The sequence below is a fragment of the Chamaea fasciata genome, unplaced genomic scaffold (genome assembly GCF_029207755.1).
Source record: "Chamaea fasciata isolate MVZ Bird 193981 ecotype frontalis unplaced genomic scaffold, bChaFas1.0.hap1 SCAF_6, whole genome shotgun sequence".
Classification (NCBI taxonomy): domain Eukaryota; kingdom Metazoa; phylum Chordata; class Aves; order Passeriformes; family Sylviidae; genus Chamaea; species Chamaea fasciata.
Genome location: NW_027094091.1, coordinates 26278374 through 26295994, shown reverse-complemented (window position 1 = coordinate 26295994; position 17621 = coordinate 26278374). Strand labels below are relative to the sequence as shown.

The 17621-nt window shown below is 38.6% G+C and overlaps 1 long non-coding RNA gene and 2 other non-coding genes across 3 annotated transcripts; all 3 read right to left on the bottom strand.

The window, feature by feature from the left end:
• Positions 1 to 7933: 7933 nt before the first annotated feature.
• LOC136290592 (uncharacterized) lies at positions 7934 to 10522 on the bottom strand. The gene is made up of 4 exons (XR_010721233.1): positions 10488 to 10522; positions 10034 to 10198; positions 9132 to 9243; positions 7934 to 8228 (listed from the first exon to the last, which is right to left on the bottom strand). It is a non-coding gene; the product is annotated as an uncharacterized lncRNA (long non-coding RNA).
• On the bottom strand, positions 8845 to 8963 carry LOC136291562 (small nucleolar RNA SNORA26). The gene has a single exon (XR_010721626.1). It is a non-coding gene; the product is annotated as a small nucleolar RNA SNORA26 (small nucleolar RNA).
• LOC136291563 (small nucleolar RNA SNORA26) lies at positions 10268 to 10390 on the bottom strand. Its single transcript, XR_010721627.1, has one exon. It is a non-coding gene; the product is annotated as a small nucleolar RNA SNORA26 (small nucleolar RNA).
• Positions 10523 to 17621: the final 7099 nt, after the last annotated feature.

Below are 17621 nucleotides of genomic sequence, written 5' to 3'. Positions count from 1 at the left end.
GAAGGCTGCAGTTTTATGGTGTTCCCTACAGCTTTGTTTACCGTGTTCCTCTCTGCTACCACAACAAGGGCTGATTCTATATAAATTACAGTGGAGTTTTTTTCACACTGCATTGATCACATCCCTTTGTAGATTTGCAGCTCCATGGAGAGAATAGGAAATGAACTCTTGAGTGAGGAAACTGTACCCTTCTCCTGTTCTACAAATGTCTGAGTGGATACTGTCACAGCTCTACCATTATAGTGAGGCCCCATCCATTTCCATTATAATGCCTCTTCACTCCCAAACTCCCCTCTGAAGACATAACATCCCATAGACGCAGGGCCTGCTGAGACCTACATTCTTGATGAGTCAACGCTTGTTCAGATTCATCTTGAATAGCCACCCATTCTGAGTGCAGATCCTTTCCATATGCCTGTTCACACAAACAGACCTGCTCCAAAGAGCTGGGAATCAAAAGCAGAAGGCAAATGGGGTAACCCACCCCACCAGCACTGGGTTCAGTAGAGCAATAGCTGAACAAGGAGCCAAGTGTCTGATCTCAAATATTTCTGTTTCTAGTTAGATAAGTACAGAAACCACACAGCCAATACAAACAAATTTTTTTTTAACTTAAAGATGGTTTTGCTAAATTTTCAGTCTTCTTTTCTAATAAGCAAGGGTGGACATTATGTTCGGGTTTTTTCAGCTGAATTACAGCAAGTACCTAAGTGAATAACTCATTATCTGGACAAGCTGTCTGCAGTTTTTTGGGTTGGTTTTTTTTTTTTGGTTGGTTTGTTTGTTTTGGTTTTGGTTTTTTTTTGGAGGGGGGGTGTGTTCAGGGGAGGTGGGGAATGGGAGGTAGGGGAGATAATACCAGATTGAACTTTTAGAGCAACATTACTGTGTTTTAATTATATAGGTTGTGCTTTAGACATAATTTTAGTAGCTTTATTGTGAACAAAGCATATTTCAGACCCCTAAACAAATCTACAGACACTGATAATGAAAGTCTTGTATTGAATATCCCACCTCTTGCTAATGTTATATACCAAAAATGTGAGAGTTGTGTAAAATCTTTCTAGTTTTGCTATTTGAACTATTGAACAAGACGAAAAAATAATTTAGCTTCAAGGCACTCTAGACATACTCAATTTCACAAAATGTCTGCATTTTGTTCTGTTTTTGCCAAATTTATATCAGCTCTAGATGAGCTTTGAACCAACTAATTCTCATTTTAACTCAGACTCTGTAAGTCACTTTATATCAACACTTTAAGGCTGGAACAGACCATTAGACTTAGGTTATCGCAAAAAATATTTAGCATCTCTTTAGCAGGCACTTTGATCTTTTTCCCCCTTCAGTTAATGTTTTTAAGAGACTGACAAAATACAATTCCCACACTTAGAGATACTCAGCTAATTGTGTTTATTGAAGTATTTTAAACCAGAGCAACCAAATGGAACTCTCAAGGTTCCTGAACAACATACAAAACACAAACCACTGAATCTCTGTTTTCTCCTTTTGTTTTTGGTGTTTTTGTTTTGTTTTGTCTTGTTTTGGTTTGGTTTTTTGGTTTGTTGTTTTAGGTTTTGTTGTTGTTTGTTGTGGGGTTTTTTGGGGGGTTTTTTTTGCCTTTATTTTGTTTGGAAGCATTCACACAATCATATCTACACCTTTCTTCAGTCCAAGCCTAAAAATCTTAAATCAAATTTGTGTTAGCTTTCCAGTTTCAAAGTAAAATTGGAATTAAACACTGCTGTAGAGGATGGCTATAAATGCTTTTTCACTCATGTCATGGTGTTTCCTCAAGCTATCATATTCTAGGTAGATTTGTTTAATAATTGTTAACTCTATGTTCTATTTAGCTTTTAATTACAATTAATTACAGTTTAATTATAATTAATTACATATTGTTTAGGTAGGATTTTCTTTTACCCTGCAGTGCCACCATGATGACACTGAGGTGTGCATGCTACTCTGAGACTCTCCTTGTATTCTAGGTTGAATCTTCCATACCATTTTCTACATGAATCTATTTTTTTCCCTAGAAATCTTAATCTCTGTGGATGCTTTGATTTACAGGTTGGTACTGCAGCGTGTTACAGACTATGGGTGTGAGCTGTCAATAATAAGTCTACCTCTAGAACTTTATTTTAGGAAACAAAATTCAATCTAGCAGTTAAATATTACACAGGATTAGCTCAGGTTCTTAACAAACTGCATTGTGAGTTTCTCAAATTTTCTCAAATCAACCCTCTGCCATTTAATATACTTCATATTTACAAGACAATTTATATTTTCTAATGTATTTGACAGTACCTAAGGTGCGAACTAACACTTCTAGAAAGACAGTCTACAACCACATCTGTGTGTTCTGTATTTCCTTCAGTGCTGACAGGGTAATAAATTGTTTTTCCTGTTGGCTTCATGATATAAGTATGGAATTACATTACAAGAGTTTCTGTGTGGCCAATCCAAATTACTTGGCTGAAGCAAACACACCCTGCTACTTGAAGAGATTAAGGTAAGGAATACCAAACATTTTTATTTTAGTAACCAGCAGTGGGTTTTTCAAACTATTCAGCACAAGCCAAATTTTGTTCTATTGACATCAACAGTAAAACTCTTCAGAAAGACTGGAAAGAATCCAGTTCTGAATACTTCTGAAAAACCCTGTCCTAAAAATCTTCATTTCAAATTACTTCAAAACATGCAATTTATAGCATCTACCACAAGAAATTCTGCCAGTATGGATCTGAAAGGCAGCTGGGGATATAAGAAAACAGATAATCCATATGATCCATTCTTACTTGGAGGTTTGCAGACTGACAACTGAAAATAATTTACTTGGGGGGAAAAACAATTTCTCTCCACCCCTTTTTCAATACACAAAATATTCAGTTCTCATTTATTTTTCTACAAGAAAATAGCAACATTTTGTACTACTGAATTTTATGTGAGACCCTCTCAAGCAGTCCAACTTGTTCTCAAATCTCAAGGCAAGAATAACATATATAAACTATGGGAAAATCCAACTGAATAAAAACAAAGACACTTAAATCACAGTCTATAACTACTTTAATGAATCTGATTACAAATTGCAAGGCATTTTTTCTTTCTGTGCTCCACAGAACATACAAGACATTAAATAACCTTCTTAAGGTAGACTCACTAATAATACAATTACTCTGAACAAAAACAAAAGCTAGTGAAATGGAAATAATTCAAAATTGAAGTACAGAAGTCATAATGGAAGGACAGACCAACTACATGGAAGAATAAAGATTATAATTTTTAAATTGAAACACTAAGTTAATACATGACTCTAGCATGAGTCAAGCTAGAACCTTCTGACACCCTGCTGAACAAGATCAAAGATGAATAACCCAACTTTATATAACCCCAGACCTGGGGACCTGGCAACACAGCACTGAGGAGGAATGGTGAGGTGAGCTACTGAGATAAGAAAAAAGCAAAACTGAGGACAGAACCTCAAATCTTCTTAGGTTATGAAAACCTCAGAAAGATAACTAAGGCTTGTAAAGATGAGGGGTGGCCTGACTCTTTGCTGTGGTAAACAAGCAGGGTTTAAATAAATTTTTGTGAACCTGTCTGAAGATCTGCTCTACATTTGTGTTAGTTCTCTTACAGGTCTTAGTGACCTCCAACTAAGTGTGCATACCTTATTTTTGGAAGATTTAAAGCAAGATTCTAGCAGCCTTTTCAAATTATAATTGATAGGCCTAATGCCAGAGAGAACTGAGAGGGAGCTCTTCCATCATGCTACAGTTTACATGGAATGACATCTTCATTTAATAAGAAAATGCAACGATTTTCTTAAAAAGCCTACACCATTAAACAGTGGTGGCCCCCTATCTATATTTCCTTCCTCCTAAATCAGGTCCTGTCCAAGGGTCACTTGGGTGCTGTTACTAACTTCATAACAACTGCTGGTTCTGCTTACAGTTCCTGAAGTAACAGCAGCACAACCATTGAGTGTTGTGAAGCAGTTTGAGGTATGTGGTACATTCAGGAGGATGTATAAATATTCATTATTTTTCTTCACCGTTTTATTTCATATTTAAACTCTACATCCAAATATGGAGAGAGAGCTTTCGGTTGTCATAATTCTAGTCAAAAGGAAGACCATCAGCCTCTCTCTAACAGCATAAATACACATACTCAAATTCTCAAGGCTTTATGATGAATTCTTGGCATGCTTTCTTTTCCCTAGCAATTTCCAAAGAAAATGAGCATAAAGTTCAAGAAAAGAGTTTATGAAATTGTGGACTACAGAGTATTTAGTGCATAAGCTAATTTAATTACAGAAGTATGAGGGGAAAAAAAAGTCATGGTATGTCAGGGCATACCAGCAACTCTAAAAAGCTTCTGCCATGCTTGACCTGAAATCACTACCTTCAGTCTGGGTATGTGGAGAAGACATATTCTTTCTGGAAACAAACTGCATCCTTCTCTATGCTGTACTTAGCTTTATTCTTTCTAGTCAGTTTACCAGTAAAGAATGTTGTATGTATTTATGTTTACACTTCAGAGGAACAAAATCCTGAAGTGATGAGCCTAATAGGATCCATTGCTAAAATCCTGAGAACATTACAGTTGGCAGTCTTTTTGAGTAGCTTGCTAAGATTTTTTTTTCTGCACAGCTATTGATTTTCTTTCATTTTCCAAACTGTGTACATCTTTGCTTAGAAGTAGAAATTCTGAAATGCATGCTGAATCATAGGCCACATACCATTTCTGCTTTAGTGTGCAATATACCACTGAGAAGGAAATAAAATGATCTCACTTGCTACCATGTTAAATAAATTAGAGACCTGCATGACCTATAGTCTCCAAAGCCAGGCAGTGCTAAAAGCAGGAACTCCCAGCATTTTTTCCTTCCCTGGTTTTATGCACACTGCTCTTTCTAGACCTCTGCCTATTTCCAGTTACTCCTGCTCACACGTTTAATAAAGTATATTTTTGTTGAAATGCATTTATTAGAATGTGTGGTCAATTAAATAACTTTGTGTCTTACAATAAACAAACAGTACAATCTGAAGATGGCAAGTCATTGTTGACAGCTTCTGTACTTTTCTAAACTGAAAAAAGTATGAGTATTTTCAGTTTTACAGCGTTCATTATTTATGCATTGAGTCAAAGCTGTAGAATTTTAGTATCAAAGCATAGGAGGAAATCTCTGAGTTTTACATCAAAGTTCACTAAACAGAAAAAGTCCTCTCTGCAGCAACAAATGTCAGGCCACCTTTACTGAGGTAAGCAAAAGTATTGATGTGTGGAAAAATCCAATGGGACTCGCATCTGAAACCAAAAATAGAAGGTTTTAAGAAAATGTAGTTTATACAGATCTGAGATGTAACAACCACAATCAGGATTTTTCCAAGTCATAGGCTCTAGTGTGGTAAGAAATGTCTGCCTGCATTGATCTGAACCAGAATGCATGGGATGCATGCATGTTTTCTTTGACTGCAGTTGGCCTTCAGCTGACATTCTCACCCTCTTTGCATCATCTGAAGGATCTTGGATACAACTGTAACATTATGAGAAAGCATAAATAAAAGTAAGGAAGATGCAGTCGACTAACCATCAACTCAGAGGAATAGCTAGGACAACAAGTAGCCAGGGCTGTCTAGGGATAAGCACATTATTTCATAAGTATGTTCTTCAGGGTTTGTTGGGTTTTTTCCCTTCCTTTGATTGTGTCTCGTCAATTGTAACTACTTACTAAAAGGAAGTGAAATAGGAAATACATTTTTCAATTGTCTGTGAGAACAGGAATAAATATATAGATATGTAAATATTCCCCTTTCTGTTTGACAGTCTTCAGTCTCAATGAACACATAAACCTTCTTGCAGATTTAGTCAAAGAAAATCCAAAGCAGCATTCCTACGTTTGCTATCAGTCAGAATTAAGACAAATGTACCCATTAAAAGCTGTATTATCTCTTTCCCTCTTCTTTATTTTCCCCAAATCTCTCATAAAATCCCTGTTGTACAAAGCACACATGTAAAAATTTATAAAATGACAGAGTAAGGTTTCATGTCATTTAGCCTATAACAAGGCTGTAAGCCAAACCGGTAGCCCTTGACTATTGTCAGGCAAGCCTGGCTCTTTTTCTTCCATTAGTCTTCACTTTTCCAATGAGTGACAAAACAGAGTTATCACTTATTTAGAACATAGCATTCATCAAACAAACCAGGTTTCTTGGTGAACTGCACAGCCCCAAGCACACGGTCCCCCAGGGTGGTGGTCGGGGTGAATGAGCTCATTTACAACAATGAGGTTACTGGATTTAGACCCATTTCATACACCTAGACTAATACTAATCCCTTTGTTTGGCTTCACTACTTTAACATGATATATCATAAATGTAATTAGGTGAGTGATGCCTGAACTGACATATCTATATTCCAAAAAGCCTGTAGATGGAATAGGAGCAAGCCAAAGTTTATTGAGGAGAGATTTCTTACACTCATGAGAAGTCACAGAACAAAGTACTCTCAAGTGACTTATCATCCGAACCAGTGTTTCTTCAAAACAAGCTTTCAGCACAGAGCAATGGCCCCAACTTAATAACAAGTAGCTAAATGTAAAAAATTATAGTGCTTACAAATACGTGAAAGAATTTGATACTCCTTTAGTTGACAGTACAATCTCTGCTTCGATTTTGCATTAAACCCGATCAGTTTTTAAAGAATAATGCCTTATGTTTGCCTAGCTATTTGAAGAACAAGATTGGTGAAACTCCAACCCTAATTCTAAGATAGCTTCTGATTCCTTCAGAAATTCTGGAAGTGTAGACAGCTCACTGAAAACATCATGCTAAACTATAAAATGTAAACAATCTTACTGGTTAAGGAAAACAGGAGTAAACATTCAGAAATCAGTCTATACTGAATACCATCAATTAACACTGAACCTGAGAGAGGCAAATTTGAAATCTTGCACAGGGCAGACAAAATCACAACCCCATAACACGAGACTGAATAGACTAAAAGCTAACCCTCAACCCTGGCTACAGAAGACAAAGGCCTATAGAACTGACAGGACTTAGTGTTTCTCACAAGAGGAAATGGACACTTGTCAAGTTTAATGTCATGAAGCGCAAGTACTTCTGTATACCCTTCAAATTTAGTCTTGTCTCTTGATTAAAAATACACTTAGGGGAGTCTAGATGGCCACAAGTACATCACTGCTCATCCCTTTAAGTGTACATTTTAGCAAAGATAGAAAGAAACGTTTCCTGGCTAGATGGGGGTTAAGTATGCCCATAAGTGTGTAAATACATAGATATTTGTTCCTAAATCCACACCAACTCACTCTTCTCCTGTCTCAGCAGTGGCAAGCATCTGACAGCCACTTCTGACTATTTTATATCCTTGCTTGGGCATTCTAGGCAAGCACTGGCAATAACAGGATGCACCATTACTTCACTTTAAGTACCTACCATTAGGAAAAATGCATTTAATATTAAGACATAAGCCATCAAAAAGCATGTACAAGCTTTCAATCGTTTAACAATGATCTTGCTCTTCAAGGATTTTCCCACAGATAATGCTTTACATGGAATATTGCAACACTTTCCTTGTTAATTTAAAATAGGCAAGGAATGGGATTCTTTCTAACTTGTTCTCTACAGTTTGAGACAATCCTTTTCTAGAGACATGCAAAGACACACAATTTAATAAATTAGGAGTTAGCTGGTTGATCTCTGTTTTTGCATTACTAAATACTTCAGAACATTCAGATACCAAGAATAAAAGATTAAGAGGGGGGGCTTTTCAATTGATTCTTAAACTTAAGATTAATTTACCAAGTCTGGACATGGCAAGAGAATGTTTCTGTGTGACAGCACAAGTGTTTACATTCATGCAACAAAATCTTCATACAGAAAGCACCTTAACAAGAAACCTTCAGAACATAAACTTTTGGTAGAATATCCATATTTTATTTAAGTTAATACTGATAATTTATTTCAATTAATCCACAAACACAGTCAAATTACAGCAGTTTTTGTTAGGAAACCTGATTCAACAAATGATGAGATGCCTGTTTCACCATGACCACCCAGAATGTAATTTTAGCCATTGTTCAACTCAATTCTACCTCCAAGACAATCTTAGAGCTGACAACTGGAATCATCTTGCATGAAGTCAGAAATCACCGACTCAGGAAATCACAGACTGATGTTTAATGTCAGTTCCTGATGTTGTTTTCATACCTGTAAAAGAAATTCCATTTTACCTGCAGTCAGCATCATACACACACAGAACAGGTAACTGCTCTAAGGTCGAGCTACATGAATCTTCTGCATGACACTAACTCTTAGGCCAGAGCCATTTCTCAAAAGAGATTACTTTGTTTGTACAGGATAGGATTTTGTTTTCCCACACCATCAATATGGATTCCATTTGAGGAGCAGCCATTTGGAATAAGCAGATGAGGTAACTATCATTGGCTTTCCTCTGATTTTTTTTTTTTTGCTATTTATTTTTGGCTACGTCTATATAAAGTTCTAACAGTTACCACACAAGTGTTTCACCAAAGCTATTTTGCTTTGTTTTCCAGCAAGAAGTAAATTAAAGAAGTAAATTCCTCCTTCAGGAACAGAAGCCAATGCATGCTTTATTATCTGAAAATCTTTTTCACAATTACATACCTGGAGACCAAACAACATACAAGAAACTCTTCACCCGAGACATTAATCACACAGGTTCACAAAGCACAAAAATTTGAGAAATGATTCAGATATCATAACAAAATGACAGTTTAAAATCTTCCTACAAACTATCAATAAAGTTGATTCAGCAGCTTCCAGAAGTTCAGCAGTTATATGAATGTGTTCCTCTTAAGCATGATCCAAAGAAGAGTTTCAACCTCACCTCTGGGTTTGCAAGAGAACTTTTATACCCCTCTGTGTTGGCCACTTAAGACACTGCCAGACTTAAGAGGGCAAAGCATAAAAGGGGACTAGATTCTCATACATTACATTGTTTTCTTATCATTTAAGATGATCTGAACTTATTATTTGCTAAAAAGATACTATAAGTTGCTTGAAAATTGTAAATTATTAAATAGCAATATTAAAAACCATCAGCAATAGTCATTAGATGAGAACACTTACCTTTCAGTAGAAGGCATTATTTATTCCAAACAAGTCCTGAGCACTGCTTCACATTTAGGTGAGAATACCCATGTCTAAAACATTTCAAGCATGAGGTTCCTCAGTGAGGCCTCTAAACAACACACAAAAAATTGTAAAATTATAATTAGTAATGTTTAACAAGAGACCTTCTCAAAGCCATATTCTACAGAGTTGCTACTATGTTGTTAAACATTTTAAAAGTAATTTTCCATGGAGTTGCATAAGTCATTTACAAATTTATTATCGAATCAAAACCTAGAGCAAAAGCTAATTAGTGGTTCAATCTGTTGAAAAGGCATGTTCATTAGCCCAGTTAAACTATCTTTTAATCATAAATGATGGAAAGTTTATTAAGCCTAAATTCCTTTTAGTGTTGACACTACCGAGCTAAGTTATAAACTTGTAGATTTTACTGAATCTTTGCCGAACAATTCATTGCTACCTTGCGTCTACTTCCAGATATATATATATACATATATATACACACACCTTGTTACAAATTATACAGCACTCAACCAAGAGACATCAAAAGACAATTTTACAGGTGGACTAGAAGACTGCAGGGAAAGCCCAAGACATGAGTTTTTTCTTTCATATGAGTTCTTTCTTTCATTTGAGCCCAAGTCCCAAGTGCCTACCGCCTAAACTTCACCAGTTATAATTGCTATTTTCTTGATGTGGGCTATAAAAAACCTAAATTAATGCAGTAATTCAGATTTAAAGTCTGTGCAGCTTAATAGCTGCGATTTAAAGAACGATAGAGTGCAAATGTAGACAGTCATTTTGGCTCAGAGACACAGGGCAGCAGCCTCATATATCTGTCTTTAAAAAGTCTCAGGATTCAAAGTCCTTCACTTCTGAAGCCCGAAGGCTTTTCTTACCAGCCCCAGGCTGTAAGAGGAGCGATGAGCTCGGTGTGCCCCTCACCCATAGGCGTCCAATGGCGTGAGCGCAGATCGCCAGCGCTTCCCCGTGCCCAGGCCTGCCGCACTCGGCCCCCGGCCCATCGGGAGCATTTGAAGGGCTCGCCGGTCCCTCGGAACACACTACGGAGGGAGAGAAGCATTAGCCAGTCAGCCAGGGGGACCGTGCGGGGGGTAATGGAGGGACAGGCCATTTGTGCCTCACGACAGGATGCAGGGCGGAGAGGAGGGCTCCGCACTGGGTTTTAGTGAGGGAGAGCTGCTCTATCCCCCTGTGTTGACTCCCCGAAGCACCGTCAAGCTCCGAGAGGGCAAGATGTGAAGGGAAAGCGACATAGGTTCCATCCCCCAACACCAGGCCTACGGCCCGTCCGCGTTGAGAGCGGCCTGAAAGCAGCCCCAGACGCCTTACCGCGCCCACAGCCGGCGGACAGAGAGAGCGAACGGGCCCTCAGCGGGCTTTAAATAGCGCCCCGCGCTCCCGCGAGACCCACGTGGCTCCAGCCGCCGTCGCCTATTGGCGAGGCCAGCGCGCGTGACCCCGCGCGAGGCGGGGCGGGGCGGGGCGGCGCGGCGCGGGGCGGCGCGGGGCGGCGCGGGGCGGCGCGGGGCGGCGCGGGGCGGCGCGGGGCGGCGCGGGGCGGCGCGGGGCGGCGCGGCGCGGGGCGGCGCGGGGCGGCGCGGGGCGGCGCGGGGCGGCGCGGGGCGGCGCGGGGCGGCGCGGGGCGGCGCGGCCGAGCCCCTCTGAGGCGGCGGGCCCTGGAGCTGCCGCCGAGCGCGGCCGCGGCCGGGTCCCAGGGGCCGGCCCGTTGATCAGCTGTGCCTCCTGCGGTGAACCCCGTGGGTCAGATCAGGCCTTTCGTGGGGACGTGCTCGTCCATTCCGGCCCAGGCCGAGTTCTGGGTGCCCGGAGATGTTTAACACCGGGAAACGAGTGTCTTCTGTGCGAAGCAGCAGCTGTGTAGCGGGTTTGAGGCACTAAATACCGCTGATCTCTGTCTAAACTCCTGTCTAAGCCCTGCTTAGGAGGCTTAGGAGCTGTCTGTGAGGTTGGTGAGGTAAAGCCCCGAGCCTCGCTAATGCCCTGATGGACAGCACATGCAGCTCTGCTGGGCTGCGCGCCAGGGGTGACACGGTGGCACCAGGCCTGTCCTGCGAGGCAGCGCTCAGCACGGGTGCAGAGCACTGCTGCTGTTCTGCCCCAGATAAAATGGGCTGCCTCTCTGGGGATGCTACTAAGAGGGTTTGGAGCGAGTATGAGCAGATTAGCATAAACAGGGAATTAGTAGTTTGTAGCACACAGACTGTATGTTGCCCAGCAAAGCTGGGCAGTAGGAATCGCAACATATCATAGAATATACTCAATTGGAAGGGACCCATCAGGATCTTCGAGTCCAACCCTTGGCGCTACACAGGACACCCCAAGAAGCACACCCTGTGCCTGAGAGCATTGTTCAAACTGAAGTCCATGCTTCTCAAGTAGGTGTGTGTATTGCTGATGATTCCTACCTTCCTGTCTCAGTTAGAAACAATATGTTTTGGCTTATGCTGAGTTACTGCCAGTGCAGCGCTTGTTAAGTGTGTGGAAAGAAAATATCGAGTTGGTCCTCTATCCCTAGTCTGAACTCTGCATTCAAATTACTCTCGACGGAGTTAAACCTACCTGGTGCAGTCTGAAACAAACAGTTACATAGTTGCAATCAAGGGACAACCCTAGAAATTGTTTCCTACCACATCTAGTTACTTCTGTCTAATTCTTGACATTCAAAACATTGTTGCAGATTAACCCTGTGCCAGTTTGCTGTCTGTACATCAGGATTCAAAACCTGTCTTAGGATTCTGGGTAGATCAGTCTCTGGAGATAAATTTGTGAGACACGTAGTTTTAAGTTAGATAGATTTGTGAGACATGTAGTTGTAGGTTATTTCTAGTGTCAAGTGGGCTCCCTTGCAATGACTATTTTCTACAGACATCTAAGTCAGATCAGTCCTTTTCTGTAATGTAGTCAAAAAGATGAAGTGGCATTCAACCTTTAAATTTTTAGCATTTGTGTCAATGGGATTTATGTCAAGTTTGGTTTCTTCTTTTCCAGTACAGAATTGAATAAATTGGTACTTCTATTACACAAAAAAGAGCAAACCACAGCAAACCAGTGATCAGTATCCATCCCAGGTGAGCATTTTAATCATTCACATAATCCTACACCTTTTTTTGCCCCTCACAAGCTTTCTTCTGTTTTCCCCATACAAAGTTTGCATTGTTTGCCTTCTCTCTGGCTCCATGAAATTACCTTTTGTGTCTGATAGTGGCACAACTTCAAGAGAAGGAATGCAAAGTCTACCTGACCTGTCTGCCGTTTTCCAATAAAGAATAAAATAAATGTCCTTTAATAGGCTATTGAAAGGGTCAGATGTGGATTTGAGCCTCTTTACTTGAAGGTTAGTTCTCCCATTTCCTGGAAAAATGCTGTGACTACTAACTTGCTACCTCCAAGGCTGCAGGCAGATCTGCTGTCTCCATGTGTGTGGAATGTAACTTTTATCTGAAAGAACTTCTCAGCTGGGCACTGAGTCTGCCCACAGCCTGGGTGCTTCGAGGACTTGAGGAAAAGACCATAATATTGGTGGATTTGTGTCCAGGTAAATTTTGAGATTACCCAGGATGACTAACTGGGAGAAACACGGGCCAGGTCACAAGGAGAATTTATAGGAAATCCATTAATTGTGAGGGTCTTGGTTATTTTGTAGATTAGTGTTGAACTTTTTAAGGAGTTGGATGAGCTGAGCAAACTTGTTCAAATCTTGAAGAGTGGTGCTCTAATTAGGCAAGTCTCTCTTTGTCAGATGCAAGAATTAAGTCTCAAAGTCACTGCTTTGATGCTTCTCACAGAAGAAAGACTCTTGAAAACAACTTGTTTAACAACATCGTGAGTTTAACATAATGTGCAATTGTCATAAACATTTCACTTCAATTTTACGGTCTTTTCCCACACTGATGGGAAGGAAAATCAATCAAGTAAAACCTAATTGTAACCATCATTCTTTGCAGCTGGATTACAGTACTCTGTGGCATTAAATAATTGCCAGGTTTGGAATCTTAGAATGTAATAGCCTTTTATTTATCTCTATGTGCGTGTGTGTAATTTGTTTAAAACTTTGAGATGGTAATGTAATAAAAGAGTAATTTAATTAATTTATGCACAATTTAATAAAATGTAAAGGCTATTTTAAATTCATGCTGAAAATAGACTAAATGCCACTTACAGCATATCTGTCTTTTGGTTTTTCTGTCCTCAGGATATTTGTGAGTTAAAACTGGAGCCTGTAAAATAGAATAAAAATAATAAACAAAATGTTTGGAGAAGAGGAAGGCAAGCCAGAATCATTGTTTCCTTTTTAGAGGCAGAAATAGCAATATATTTCTGTTAGAAACTTCAATTTTCTGTTATTTTCCCTCAGTGAGTCTCTTTTTGTTTGATAAATTACTTCCACAGTTAAAATTTTTGGTTATCTCTTTCCAGCCAATATGTATGATTAGAATTTAAATAGTATTTTTCCACCTGAAAGTACATTTTGTATAGGTAAGAAAAATGCCAGTAAAGTTTGCTAGTGAGCTCCGCTGCTGGATAATATACCTGATGAAGAGGCCATTCTTCAAGATTCTTCCTTCTGGAGAGGTGGGAATATTTTTACTTGAGTAGTAAGTGTGGGGAAGGTTAGTAATATTTAAACTGATGAAGCAATACACTGAAGTTCTTTAAATGTCACTGTGCCAAGCTCTTAATACAATGTATTTGAAACTCAACCAGAAGGAAAAGAAGAGGAGTAAGGTATTATGAGATAATCACAGCTCTGGGCCATTATCAACATTGGACTGACCACAGAGGCTTTAACAACCTCTGCACAGAATAGAATTTAATGGCTTTCACTAGAGAATAAGACCGCTTGTATCTACTCAGTCAGCTTTTGGTACATCAACAACAATGTATTTGCATCTGTCTTATTCTGCTGTCTTTGAGCTTTCAGATCTGATGTCTGGCCAAAAAACGATGTCAGATGCTATAAATGTGTTTGGTTTTCTTCTGTAAAGTAGCAATTTCTGAGAAAAAATGAAGAGATGGTATTCTTTACTTGCCAGCTAGTAAAATGCTTAAACTAGCAAAAGGTAGGCAAGATTTGGGGACTCATTTAATGCAGTTTTATTTTTCATGCTTTATCTTTAGAATCCTGACAAGTCCTACTGTGACCAAAACATGAAGTTTTACAGTATTTTGAATCAAGAGAAATAATTTCTCAGATAATTTGAAAATGTTGGTTAGGGGTTGCTTTGAAGATGACAGTCTTAAAGAAGAATAGTCATTCCAAAGTTGGGTTGATTTTTTGGTTTTAGTGGTTTTCTCCACATTTTCTATGGATTTCCATGAATTTTTCATGGACTGCATCTCACTCTTACCATTAGAATTTCAGGTACAGATGGAGTGGTTTCCATGGACCTGCTATGAGCCATGTGCCGTAGATTCAATCCGTAGACTGCAAGCTGGCATTGGGCATTGTACTAAAGCCACCAGTCTGTTCTGAAATGAGGCCAAGCTTCATGGCAAATCCTGATTTCTCATTCTTGTGTCTACACATTTGCCATTTTGTTTAAGATATTTTGCTATTTTTTTGATAGAAGATAATTTAATATTAGATACAAAACATATTTTAAAAATTGTAGAATTCTAAACCTACATTGTTAGCACTGCAAGTATTTCAGATATCTGAATTCTCTTATAATTCTTCTATATATTTTCCATGCTTCCAGAAAACCTTAGTATTATTTTAACTCCCTTTTCCATTAAAATTTCCAACCTTTTAATTGGTTGGAAAAATATCCTAAATTTGATCTGTTCCAAACATTTGTTCAGCAAAACTGACTGATGATTACCCACTTCTGGACCCAAGTTTATTACAAGAAAAACATGAATGAACCCTATGTGGAATTTTCCAAGATTTCTGGAGAGGAAATGCAATATCCTCTTTGTAGCACAGAATGAGCAGATATTCTAGTCTCAGATTTGCTACCAACTTTCCTTTGTAACTTTGGACAAGTCACTAAAGTTCTGATGGAAATTTTCTTGCTTTGTAAAATAAGCTAATATTAACTTGCCAGCCAATAATTTGACAACTCTGAGTGAATGCTTATAAAATAATCTGAAAAAGTCAGATAGAAAATGTCATGGAAGTCTCTGTTATGCTTCTGCCAGCCAAGGAGGACATTTACAAAGGTCCATATTTTACGTAGTGAAATAGAAATGTTCAAGTATAAAACCAGATGAGACCAAGAAGGATCTAAAATTAAATGCAGGAGGTATTTTTTGACCTTTCAACAGAAATTATATAAGCTCTCTTAGGTTATAAATAGTCCTTTGTTTTCCTTCTCTTTGTCTAACACTCGGAAGAAACACAGGGTTGGTTGTTTGTTGTAAGGAGATAGGGCAATGCTTTAGAGTGGAAACAATTCTGCACTGTTCTTTATTTATACAATTCCTATAAAGTTTGTAACTAGTATTTGTTGCATTGCTTAGCACTTTTTTATCTTCAAACAGTTACAGAAATAAAGTTTCTATTCCTGAAAATGTCAACAGCAGAAGAAAACAGAAACAGACAGCAGTCCATTTCCAGCATGAAAGTTTATTTCTTCTTTCCTGTTTCAATATGACTGAAGAGCAAAAAAGACAGTGCTAGACTATTGTCAAACTGACACATAAACACTTGTATATTATTCCCTATTTTTATTATTAATCTTCAGAAACAAGACATGAAATGTGTCCACCTTTAAATGAAAGCATTTATATTAGCATTAAGGAATATGATACTGAATTCCTCACAGAGCTATGTTTGTGCATGTTTACAAATATTCTCTTGAACGACCAGTAAGTGCTTAATCAGTAGCAATTTAATTTTGTGGGAAAAAAAAAAAAAGTTTAATGAACAACTGAAGAGAGACAACTGAACTTACCCTGAAGTCAAGTAATTGGCATTTGAGAAAAACAGAATTATGAAAATACCACCTTTGTTTGCTTGTTTTCACAGTTTCTATGGTTTCTCTGAGGTTTGTATTATGGAAATAATGTTATTGACATTAAAATATATGTGAGGCAAATGGCTTTATTAGATACTGCATTTTGTTTCATTCAAATTTTTAATCACCTTTCAAACCCATTTTTTTGCTCCATAATTTTCACTGATAGCAAGTATGAGTCTCACAGTAAATTGCAATAAGCAGGCTGCTGCAAGGAATACATAATTAGGCTTGTGTAATAACAGGCATCAGAGTTTAAAAACAAGGTACGGTGCAGTACTGTCCAGTCTCTGGAGGCTACTTAGAAATGCACTGGGAACTAATCAAACCTTTATTGCTTCAGTTCTGACACATCGGCTTAACTCCCATTTTCCCTGGTTATGTTGAGAAAACCTGTCATATTATGTGTAATCCAGTCCTCTGAGTTTAAGCAAATTAAACACTTGGGATCAAATTCACACATAATGTAAGACCATGAACTTAATAGAATTATGTCAAAGATTTTTTTTTCTCAGTGACGTTATTTGATGGCTCTTTTGCATAGTCATTTGTGGATTTATGAAGCAGTTTAGTGGCCCTGAGAACTTCACTCCATTATGTCCAAAAATCTTTCTCCATCCTGTATTTTGAATGTCTGCAATGATTCAATATAACTAATCCGACTTATGGTGGAAAGTTCTGTCTCTGTGGCAACTCGATTTTGAATTTCTTTGCTAAAACTGTCAACAGGATACTAACCAATGCCAAATTTGATACCACTTTTATAAAGTGGGCACTTGTCCACAGTGAGCTGGATTAAGGCCACTTACCTAACAGTATTCTCAGGGCAGGAATTTATCTTTAGATGTTACTGCTGATGCCAGATTTTTACTAGTAATCATAGATCTTCTTTTGAAATGATACTTAAAAAAAAAAAAATACTTACTTCAGAAAGTTTCCTGTAAACAAAGCCTGTGGATCCAGGCTCTATAGGCAGCAATTATTTTATTCTAGCGTCATGAAATGAAAGGCGTAGCCAAGAATGAGCATGCCACACTTCATGTGCTGTTAGGAGCAGAGGTGTCTGTAGAAATGTTAGTAGTTCTCTCCTCATTTGAATAATTTCCTCAGCATAGCACAGGAACAATAAACGGGCCTTAAGCTCCTGCTGAAAAAAAAAAGCAACATCCTCTAAGGAAAGAGGAATTCCTAGATGAGGATTGCCCTAGCTGAACTCTGTTCTTGCTCCTCTCAGAGATCTGCTACGTGACCTCAAGTTAGCCCTTTAATAACCTTGTGCCTATTATCATGTCTGTAAATTTAATATACTCACACTGCTCTACCTTGGAGAAAGGCATGGGACTCAACTTGCTCGTATTTTAAGAGAAACCGAGATTATTACATTAACCGTGTTGTATAAATGCCACGTGTTGTGAATTGGTGAGTGAGCACTTGCACACGTGATGCGGACACAGTCCCGAAACAGCATTTTTGAAGATAAATG